This window comes from Lytechinus pictus, chromosome 6 (assembly GCF_037042905.1).
Source record: "Lytechinus pictus isolate F3 Inbred chromosome 6, Lp3.0, whole genome shotgun sequence".
Lineage (NCBI taxonomy): Eukaryota > Metazoa > Echinodermata > Echinoidea > Temnopleuroida > Toxopneustidae > Lytechinus > Lytechinus pictus.
In genome coordinates, this window is record NC_087250.1 from 545,593 (window position 1) to 556,697 (window position 11,105).

General features: G+C 33.4%; 1 long non-coding RNA gene across 1 annotated transcript; it reads right to left on the reverse strand.

The window, feature by feature from the left end:
* Positions 1 to 735: 735 nt before the first annotated feature.
* On the reverse strand, positions 736 to 9,113 carry LOC135154378 (uncharacterized). Its single transcript, XR_010293777.1, has 4 exons — positions 8,872 to 9,113; positions 6,331 to 6,486; positions 3,765 to 3,821; positions 736 to 925 (listed from the first exon to the last, which is right to left on the reverse strand). It is a non-coding gene; the product is annotated as an uncharacterized LOC135154378 (long non-coding RNA).
* Between the last annotated feature and the right edge of the window lie 1,992 nt (positions 9,114 to 11,105).

Here is an 11,105-nt window from a genome sequence, read left to right on the forward strand (position 1 = left end):
AATGTGTCAGTTGTATCAATTTTCAGTGAATGGCGGCCATCTTGGACGCCATCTTGAAAATAACCACTTTCCCGGGTTCGGATTTTGGTAGATTTTTAGTATGTTATTCCTGAGGTCAAATAGTACAAAATACCGTTGAAAAATCATTTGTTGCAATTTGTTCCGGGTAAGGCTATTTTTGGTCGTATATTGACCCGTCTAAAGTACATGGTGCGCAAGCGGTGTATACCATACACGTAGTATTAACAAGAATCTTACACGCGAATCTCAGAACTAATGTTACCGTTGTTATGGATAAAAGTGCAAGGAAGATGAGCAGGTAGAGAGCGGGTATAAACTACCTAACATGATATAAAATGTAAAAATATGATAAAGCATGATCGATAAAGCTTATTATGAATAAATATAATGATATCCAATAGTAGAGGAAAGACCCACTCCCGATTGAGACCCATGCCAATATTATTAAAAACAAGGAGAAAACGAAGAAGAGGAAGAAAAAGAGAAGAGATTTAAACTAATGATTTTATCCACATGCAGGGGAGTAATCCACCAGTCCATTCTCAAAATCTCATCTGAAAAATACATCTCCTCCTTAACAATCATTATTAAATTAGCGAAATTTGTAAGAAGAAAATAAGAAAATAATAGGAAAGTAAAGGAATTTGGCCAAAAATAATTAAATTAAACGAAGACAATTAAAATGAAGAAAATGAAAATAACCAATATATCTCACCTCGATGCCAAACTTCTCGCATAGTCTTTCGTTAACTACCGTGCTTACAAGGGGTACATCAAATAGTGGTCCAAGCAGACTTTTACATGCGAATACAAGAGATCCTACACCGGCCACGATACCTTCGAATACAGTCATAAGTGGACCAGCAAAGGCAGCAAAGATACACCATAGCATATAAAAACACACCTGGTATACAATGATAGTGATGGGAATCAAATAAATGTTCAGCTTGATGCTTTGTTTAGTGTGCATTATTCAGAAGCTACCACATATTTTCGCATTGACCATGGCCTTTTGTGATCTTGGTGATGGGGTATTATGCGGCGGGAATGGGGGATATCGGGAATTGACGAAGATATGTATTGTATAATGCAAGCTCCTAATTTGGATTCACATAAAAACTTGTATTTAGTGTTCATTTCTTCATTCACAATTATTAAATGTTCTTTGCTAAGAATAATTTTGACAGGCATTACGCATTATTGATTTTCATTACAGTTATTAGCCAATGATTTATAGGTATACAAAAAAACTGTAACAACCGCGATAACAGGTTATCTCGGAAACGTATTTACTAACTCAATTATTTATCGTCCCATTTTTATCTTCATTTCCTTGGGTATGGTATGAGTTTTGTTAATGTGCTAATAATCATTGATTCTCCTTCTTGCAATACTTAACTTTTTTTTTATATCAGTCTAATTTTCTTCAAAAAGAATGTACATGCTTCCCTTCTCCTCTTCTTTCTTAATTTTATGTAGTGTTTTTTTTTTACTTCTTGTTTTCTGTCCTGTCTTGTCTTCTTTTGTACGTTGTCGTTTTTATTTTTGTTTGTTTTTATTTTATTGTTTTCCGTTTTGTCTCATACAATTTATTTTTGTGTATACTATCTGAATTTTAGCTTTGTTTAATTTTTTGTTTACCAGGGGTATGATATAGTATCGTGATTGTATCAATTTTTCATATAGCTCATAAGCATATAAAGCTTTTTTGTATTTATATGTTCTGTTGGGTCAACAAAGACCCATTATAAACCCAAATTAGCAATTCATACATAATTACAATATTAACATATAATCATAATATCATACGAAAAAGAGAAAATAATATAGAGCTTGTCCCATTGTTATTTTGTTAATTATTCTATTGAACCATTGTTAATTTGTGTTTGATATAATCAGTTATCTATTGCAAGGGAATCGCATAGACAAGCGATGCTTTTCCCTTTTTTTCATTTCTGTTATCAATATTGTGTTTTATTCCCATATGTTAATCTGTTTTTATTTGAGTTTGAAATGAAGAAGAATAAATTTAATCAATAAATCAAATATATGAAACCATTCTAATTTTCGGAAGGCAATAACTTATTGACTTATATCTTAATATTTTGGACACTTTTAGTAATGACATAAACACAACATATCTTTAAAAATGTAACCAATATTTTATTTGTAATATTAATAATTAGAATCAAGATTTGTTTAAAATTCATTCAATAATTGAACAAGTTTATAAAGAAAACCAAGTTGTTTAACAAATCTATACATGTTTGATTTATTTTTTATTTTTTAAAGGGATGGTCCGGGCTGAAAATATTTATATCTTAATACATACAGAAAAATTCACTGAGCAAAATGCTGAAAATTTCATCAAAATCAGATAACAAATAAATAAGTGATTGAAATTTAAAGTTTAGCAATGTTTTGTGCAAACAGTCGTCATGAATTAGGTGGGCTGATGATGTCACATCTCCACTTTCTGTTTTCTTATGTTATAACATAAAATCATATTTTTTCATTATTTCACACTTGTGTGAATAATATGTCTCCCTTTTAATGAAATAAGTTGAAGCAATAAATATATAATGCACTAAATCAGTTGTCAATCCAATTTTTATAGTTCTTGGAGGAAAAAATTGAATAAACCTAATTTCATATAATAAAATACAAAAGAACAAGTGGAGATGTCACAACATCAGCCCACCTACTGAATATTCATGACGACTGTTTTCACAAAATATTGCTAAACTTTAAAATTCAATATCTTTGTTATTTGTTATCAGATTTTGATTAAATGTTCGGCATTTTGCTCAGTGAATTCTACACTATTTATTAAACTATAAGTACTTTCAGCCCGGACCATTCCTTTAATACAAAAGGGGGAAAATGCACCGTGTTTGGTTTTATGCTTCTTTTTGCACTTTAAGAAATGTTCATATCTACTACATAATTCCTAATGCTACATTTCATCCTAAAAATAATTGTTTTCATGTCTAGACTTTATAATCTTACTAAAATCTAAATGATCTTGTGAACTCTATGATCGTGCCGATTGGATGACGCTAGTTTAAATTCATCATTAGATAATCTTTTTTTTTTCGTTTAAAGGACAAGTCCACCCCAACAAAAACTTGATTTGAATAAAAAGAGAAAAAATTCAACAAGCATAACACTGAAAAATTCATCAAAATCGGATGTAAAATAAGAAAGTTATGAAATATTAAAGTTTCGCTTCATTTCACAAAACAGTTATATGCACATCTCGGTCGGTATGCAAATGAGGGAACTGATGACATCACTCACTCACTATTTCTTTTGTATTTTATTAAATGAAATATGAAATATTTTGATTTTCTCGTCATTGTCATGTGAAATGGAGTTTCATTCCTCCCTGAACACGTTGAATTCCATTATTCTAATATTATGTGCTTCAGGCAAGGAGGTTCTAATCGTCAAATTCGTAAAAATTGAAATATTTTATAATTCAAACAATAAAAAACAAAATAAATTGTGAGTGAGTTACATCATCGACTCTCATTTGGATGTAACTGGCTCGTTCATATAACTATTTTGTTAAAAATAAGCAAAACTTTGAAATGTCATAACTTTCTTATTTTACATCCGATTTTGATGAAATTTTCAGCATTGTGCTCGTCTGATTTTTTTCTATTAATTCAAATCAACATTTTTCTGAGGTGGACTTGATCTTTAATGATTCAAGAAAGTGGTAATGCCAGTATACTTACCATCCATGTGTGCTGCTTCTTAGAGAGAAACCCAAGGACACCAGCTGGAATATAACACTGACATAAGTAATAATAATGAATCACATGAGATACGTCATATTTAGAGAACAAAATAATGTAGGGCCTATGATGTTTTTAAAACTCGCCACATGCTATTAGGGAGACAAACTGAAACATGCCGGATACTAAATAAATGTTCGTTCCCTTTGTAAAAACGGTTACACTTCGTAATTCCGAAACACGTAAATTGCTGTTCGTTAATCCGAAAACAAAAAAAGGGTTCGTTAATGCGAACATTTGTGGCGTTATTCCGAAGGTTCGTCAGTCCGAAAAGGAAATAAGGTTCGTTATTCCGAAGGTTTGATATTCCGAAAACGAAATAAGGTTCGTTGTTCCGAAGGTTCGTTCTTCCGAAATTTCGTTAATCCGTAAAAGGAAATAATCGGTGGCGAAGCCGGGAAACCCGGAAGGATAAGCGTGGTGGAGGAGGGGGGGGACACCGTTGCTGTTCAGTTGTTATGAGGATGGAGAGGCAAAGGAATTAAGGGCAGTGGAGCAAAGTAGAGCAAAACCTTCTTACTTTTACCTTATTGAAAAACAAATGATAACAATAACCCGAAGAAATGAGACTTTCTAATCTAAAAAGTATACTTTAACAAGGGTATTTTCATTTCGAAAAACGGCACATTTCATTTTGAAAAGGGAATTTCCCACAAAAAATAGTATTTTTTTTTGGTGCAAGAGCCCCGGCTCCCCCCCCCCATGCTTTCACCGCCACTGTGGGAATCTATCGTTACCAGGGGTGTTAAATTACGCAGAATTCTCTCAAAGGGATGATCATAGGCTATGACGTAGTTCACGTTTTTCTCTCATTTTTTCTAGCCCTGCAATTCTGCAAATATTTATTCTATTATTCATTTCATTTATCAGGTTTATACATAGATGACTGTAACATGATAAAAAGGTACAAGAACCAAACTGAACATATTTACAATAATTACAACTTACAAAAAGACTACAACATCAAACAAATAAAATATAAATGCATTCAACGAGAAAACTATTAACAAAAAGGTATAAGAGCAGAATTGTTATCATATAAGATATCAAATCAAATATCGCTATAAAAAATAAGGGCGTGTTGATGCATTTTGAAATTGCTTTGTCAAAGTTCAAAATGTCCACTAAAATATCCATTCTTGATTAAATCTTTACCACTTATAAACCTAAGCAGGGACATTTTCTCGATCTATCCAGGCTCATAAAACCATAAACTTATTCAGAAAGGCAAGGAATGTAAAATATTGAGTTTGCATGGATATTGACAGGGGAATAAGTGCACCCAGCTGAAAGAATATATTGTGATCGATGAGCACAATATTAAAAGTGAAAATTTATTTTCTAAAATTAAAATACATTAGCCTTCAGTGAATTAACTTGATTTGATTATTAAAACTGGATAACAAAAATAGTCATGAAAACAAGATTACAGTTGTTGAGTTGGAATTGACCATAAAACAGACATGACATGTTGTCTCTATCAGTGTGCATTTCCCATTATCAAGCTTGATATGATCTGCCAAACACTCCTCTTGCTCTTCTGAACATGCTCAATATTGTGATTTGATGAGCCTAGGTTGATCATTGAGCTTTTCCTGGTCAGCTCAGGGAAATCGCTTCTCATCAGATTCTGGTATGCTAGAAAATGAAGAACATCTAGCAGCCCTGCATCCAAAACATGGAAGAAGCTTATAGAACCACTGTAAAACTGCTGAAGCAAGAAGTCTTCACAGAAGAACATTTAATTGAGAATAATATTTATTTTTTATTAATTCAGCCGTATATATTGACCTCGTCTAGATTGGGGCCAATATGATTTTTTTTCCGGGCAATGCTAGTATACTTGATGTGCCCCTGCCAGTCCCCATTATATAAATACTGGGAATACTGGCAAATAATGTGAAGTACGCTGAAACATTTATTTGGGTCAACCTAGATTCCCATTAATGCCCTCCAGTCTTCCTTGCACACCACTTTCATTTACATGAACAAAAAAACTGTAAGTTTTATGTTTGAAAACCTTATATACAATATTCACGTATAAGCCTCTGTGGCGTCGTGGTCTTGTGGTTATCTGAGGGACATGGGTTCGATTCTCAGCCATGGCGTGTTTTCCTTAAGCAAGAAATTAACCCACGTTGTACTGCACTCAACCCAGGTGAGTGAGGTGCATTAGTACCCAGTAGGGTTGAATTCTTTAGCGCCTATGTGGCAGCACAACGAAGCCGGGGTAATAATCGCAACCCTTTGTATCCTCAGGTAAAAGCGCTTTATAAATCCAATTATTATTATCATTATTATTGCTATTATTAATCATCATTATAGTTTTAATGTTTATAGAATTGTGTGCATATCTCATCAATTGAACAACTAGAAAGTAGTAAAATTTATACTTCTGGATTGAGATTGTAAATTCTTATTCATAATTATTCTGAATGGCTGTACCGGTATTTACTCTGATCCCCTGCCCCCTTTCCTAGAGTTTGTATTAATTCATTTCACTTACAAAAACGCCAGCCCAAACTCCAACTCGTGGATAATCTATGATGTCCCAGTGGTAGTAGGTAATGACGTACAATGATAAGGCCACTGAGATGATACCCAAAACAAACTGCATCACCCCGATAGATATTCCAGCTCTGTAGTTAAATGGACTTTTTTTCTTTGTAAACAAAAAACAGATAAAACACAATTTACTGTCATGCATTAATTAGTGTGAAGACAATGAGAGTTTGTGTGTTAGAGCGTGTGTGTCATTGCTAAAAAGTTGACGTAATTTATATGCAATGATGATGGCGATGATAATAATGATATTGATATTATAGTAATATAGAAATAGATAACTACCGAAAATTCACCCAATGCAGTGCGTATAAAAAAACGGAACAGTTTTGAAAGTCTACAAAAAATATGTTTCAAATTATGATATCTTTGTTTTGATGCTAATAGATGCTCTAAAATTTTATCTTTGAAATGCTATTCAAAAAAATAAATTTTGTTCATGCTTGAGCGAACGCGGGACGTTTTGTCGGCGGTCCAAAAAGAGGCTTGCGCCCAAATGGCAGAAATCCTTTTATTACGTGAAACAAATTTTGTTATGGTACATTTAAAAGACATGAATCCATTTTCAACGAGTTATTGATTCCTTGACCAAGTTTGATTATTTGCTTGACAGGAAAAACAGGAAGGGATTCATGTCTTTCAATGGCAATGTGTATTCAGTCAATTTTGAAGGAGTTAGATATGGCAGATCGGGTAAAATGTATTAAAAGGTTGTGAGCGAGCGAGCAAAAATTTCCACTTTTTTATTTCAATATCAAAATTTAATATTCAGAATATATCATATTTCACTTTCTATCTTTCCTTTTACTTCCTTTCCACTTTTTTCTTGGTCATGATTTTTTTCAATTGAAGGGGGGGGTGGAGCATCCCCAAGCCCCCACCCATCTGTATGTCACCGTTCAAAGGCACCATAACCTTTTTAGCACACAATGAAAGGATTTGAAAAAAAATGCACACTCTCCCATACTTCGGTTGAAAAAAATGTTTTTGCTTATAGAAGGAATATTCAAAGCTAAAAGAGAACATATTAAAAAGAAACAATAGAACAATTCAAACAAATAAATAGATTTGAAAATGAATTTTGACCGCATAATTTGAAAATGATGGCAAAGATAACGAAAAGGTTAAGAGGAAGTCTGCTGATTAGCAAGAAGTCCGATCATCATATTTATCATTTCTGCCATTTTAGCACAAGCCTCCTTTTTAACCACAGACAAAAACATTCCATGTTCGCTCAAGCATGAACGAAACTTTTTTTAATGGCATTTCAAAGATAAGATTTCAGAGCATCTATTAACATCAAAATATAGGTATCATAATTTGAAATATATTTTCATAGACTTTTCAAAACTGTCCCGTTTTTTTTATACACACTGTATATCGTGGGCCCGGCAGCCAATGCGTGCAGCGCCAGTTCAACGTTGCTGCCTCACTTATTCGTTGAACGACAAACAAAATAGGGTGTCAGAAGTACCAATGTTTAATCATAATGATGATGGTAATAATGATAGTAATGATATTCATTATTAATATTAGAAAAAGTAGTAATAGTATTATCATTATTATTGATATTATTAATATAGGAATGATGATAACGGCCTTTTATTACACATGCATCCACTCAACAGACAACAAAGATTACGACTTTTTATTAACCTGTTCTTTTTTATTTCATGATTATTCTAATAATTCAATATTAGATTTCTTAATATTTGAACAAAGGGGGGGGGGCAAATTGTATGTGGAACAAATCTCAACTACCACTATGAAGATTCATGTTTTCTGAATTATTCATAATCATTTTTCCTGTGAATTTAAAACAAGCTTTTACGAAAAATAGATTAAAGTTAAAATCGTCTTCAGCTTTAAATGCCTTTTTGTCTTCTATTTTTTTTTTTTTTTCAATTACAAAATAGAAGATTACTGACTATGCCCCTGTACATCGTACCGCTGTTAGATGAATATTGTATTTTATTAACCAATCTATGAAAACGTATTTATACGAGTAAGTACTCCCAGTTCGTTTCCACATAATGAAAGGGTTATGTGAAGTTACAATCATGTGTATACATTATTTACATGTATGTATATGTCACTATGTGATAGAGCGTTACGAACGGGCGAGATTTTAGTCTTCAAATTTTCAAAAGCGAAACTAAATCAGAAGCCTTGTACCCTTTCCATCTCGTACACTGTAAAATTTCAACCAGCACGAGGGCAATTATGTGTCCAACCAATTTTAGGGAGTATTTTATCCAACGCATATTGTCCAGTAAGGTTAAAAAATAAGCAGCAACTAATTTAGAATTGGCAAAATTTCCATCACACTGGATAAATAATGTCGGGTGGACACATAATTGCCCTCATGGAGCATTTTTACCCATTAAATTTTAGAATGTATTTACCACCCATGAGATAATGAAACTGCTTGATTAATAGCAACGATTGTATGCTAAGAGTGAAAAACCAATATTAATTTGCTTACCTTGATACACTTTATCAATCCATGGACTTCATTTCTCCTCACCTCCTGGGCTTGAGCGACTCTGTTTCTTCTCTGACGTGGCATATCAAATTGTGATGAAGCTCATAAAAACCTTGCTACATTGATGAAAAAAAATCATTCTATTTAATTTTTTTAGACAGTAATGTTACAATTTCGAGATGTAACGCTTTGCATGTTCTTCAAAGAACGTAGCGCTCTTGTTATGAAATTGCCCTATCTCCCATTCGTCTGTTTTGTCCGGAGTTTTCGCATCCTCAACAACCATGACAACGGGGACATTAGATCTGGGTTCGTGTGCAAAATTCTTGTTGCTACTATGACCCCGTTCTCATTACGCTGTCTGAAACTAGTTCACTGGAAACCGGTTCAGGAAACCAGTATGAAAGATCGCTTTGCTAGCGTTCCCATTTGATCACCCGAAAGTGGTTTTCAAAATCACTTCCCGTTAAGCAATCTTGTTGCTCTGGGAACGCGCTCAATGGGGTAACACGTTTCGCGCGAAATTCGAAACCACAGTGTAAGTATTCTACTGTGTGGAGTAACGCGCTCAAAATATCATTAAAATAAAAAATGAATATATGAATGTAAATTATGTACTATTGGTGAATAAGAAACTTCTTGCGATTGCCATTCCCAGATGTCCCAGCTTCTGACATACTGCAATTGACACACAATATTCAATAGTATTGTTTTAAGTAACTGATCTTATTCAAAAATATCTCTAGAGTGATATAAATTTAGAGGTCAAACCAAGACAAAGGACAAGGACAAACCACACCCGTAAAAGCCATATTCATGCCAGGCATAAAGGCTCATTTTTGGTGGTTTTTCATCTTTTTTTTCATCGTGGAGGGGAAATAGATTCTAATATCTAGGTATTGATTCGAAGTCTTCACAAAATAGGAGACACACAGACTAGATCTAATTAAACAGATCTTCCTCTGGCCTCCAGCTTCGATATCATATGAGACCAAAGGCAAACCCAAATCAGATTCCCCATTTGTCGATTGCCATGATTGAATATTATTTCGAAGAGGTCTTTGTCGAAGTGTAACAAGTTACTCTGTGTCTGTGATTGATGATGCCTGACTCTTTGAGTGACATTCATTGATTTTTTAATTGAGCAAACAAAGTTAGAACTCTAACTTAACATGAATAAGTAACATATGATAGTAGACCCCTAGATCTAAAATACATGTCGCCAGGATCCGGAGAGGTAGAACTGAGGTACAGCTGGTGACGGTCGCAAAACTTCTCCTTGAAGTACTACCGATGACGAGATAGTCGCTCATCGAATGAATCATTCTAATCAAATATAATTCTTATAATAACCGGGCCTATATTGATTATATCTATGATGCGGAAAATTATATCATTCTCATAATCATTACATCACCGCATGCACATTTACAGATTCTTAGTATTGGGTGAAAATTAAGTTGCTGACCTTGTATCTTATAATGGTAGAATGGCGGGGGTTTCACTAGAATAACATTATTATGAAGGAAGGAAGGAAAATATAAGAAATAAATAAATAATAATAATAATTGTGATATCTTATTGAGCGAACACACCATCCAGAGACGCTCATGGCGCTAGCCCAGCAACAGTTCCTTTGGATATATATATATATTTATATATATAGTGTGATGATAAGTTTACTTCTACCAATCGCTGTTGAGTTGTGAATATTAAACATAATGAGATGAGGCGAGGCCAACTCAACAGATGACGCAGGACACCATTATTTGCTTTAGCTTTCGTCTTTTAATTGAGACTTCGTCAGAAGCGTCTGAAAAATATAAGGAGATACAACATCCAAGTTTGTTTTGCACATCAATGAATTATCACCAAGTTGAATATATTCCATAATGACAAATTAATGAATGAACAGATAAATAAATTAATGAATAATGAATAATTAATAACTAATTCAATGAAGAATACATACGGTACCTGTAATTACAGACTATTGTGATAGTTAAGTATGACCGTATCCTATCTCGTTCTTTAGGAAAGTGGCAAAAATTGCAAAAAGAAAACATTGGTTGCTATAGGTGGTGAAAGTGCAAAGCGCATTGGTAATGCGCATTTAATTTATGTCACAATGAGTATGAATATTCATGATATTAGATATCGTAAGCTGGAGGATGATGACGAAAACATTGTTTCTTACAAGCATAGTAATTAAATCTCTGTGAAACGATATAAAT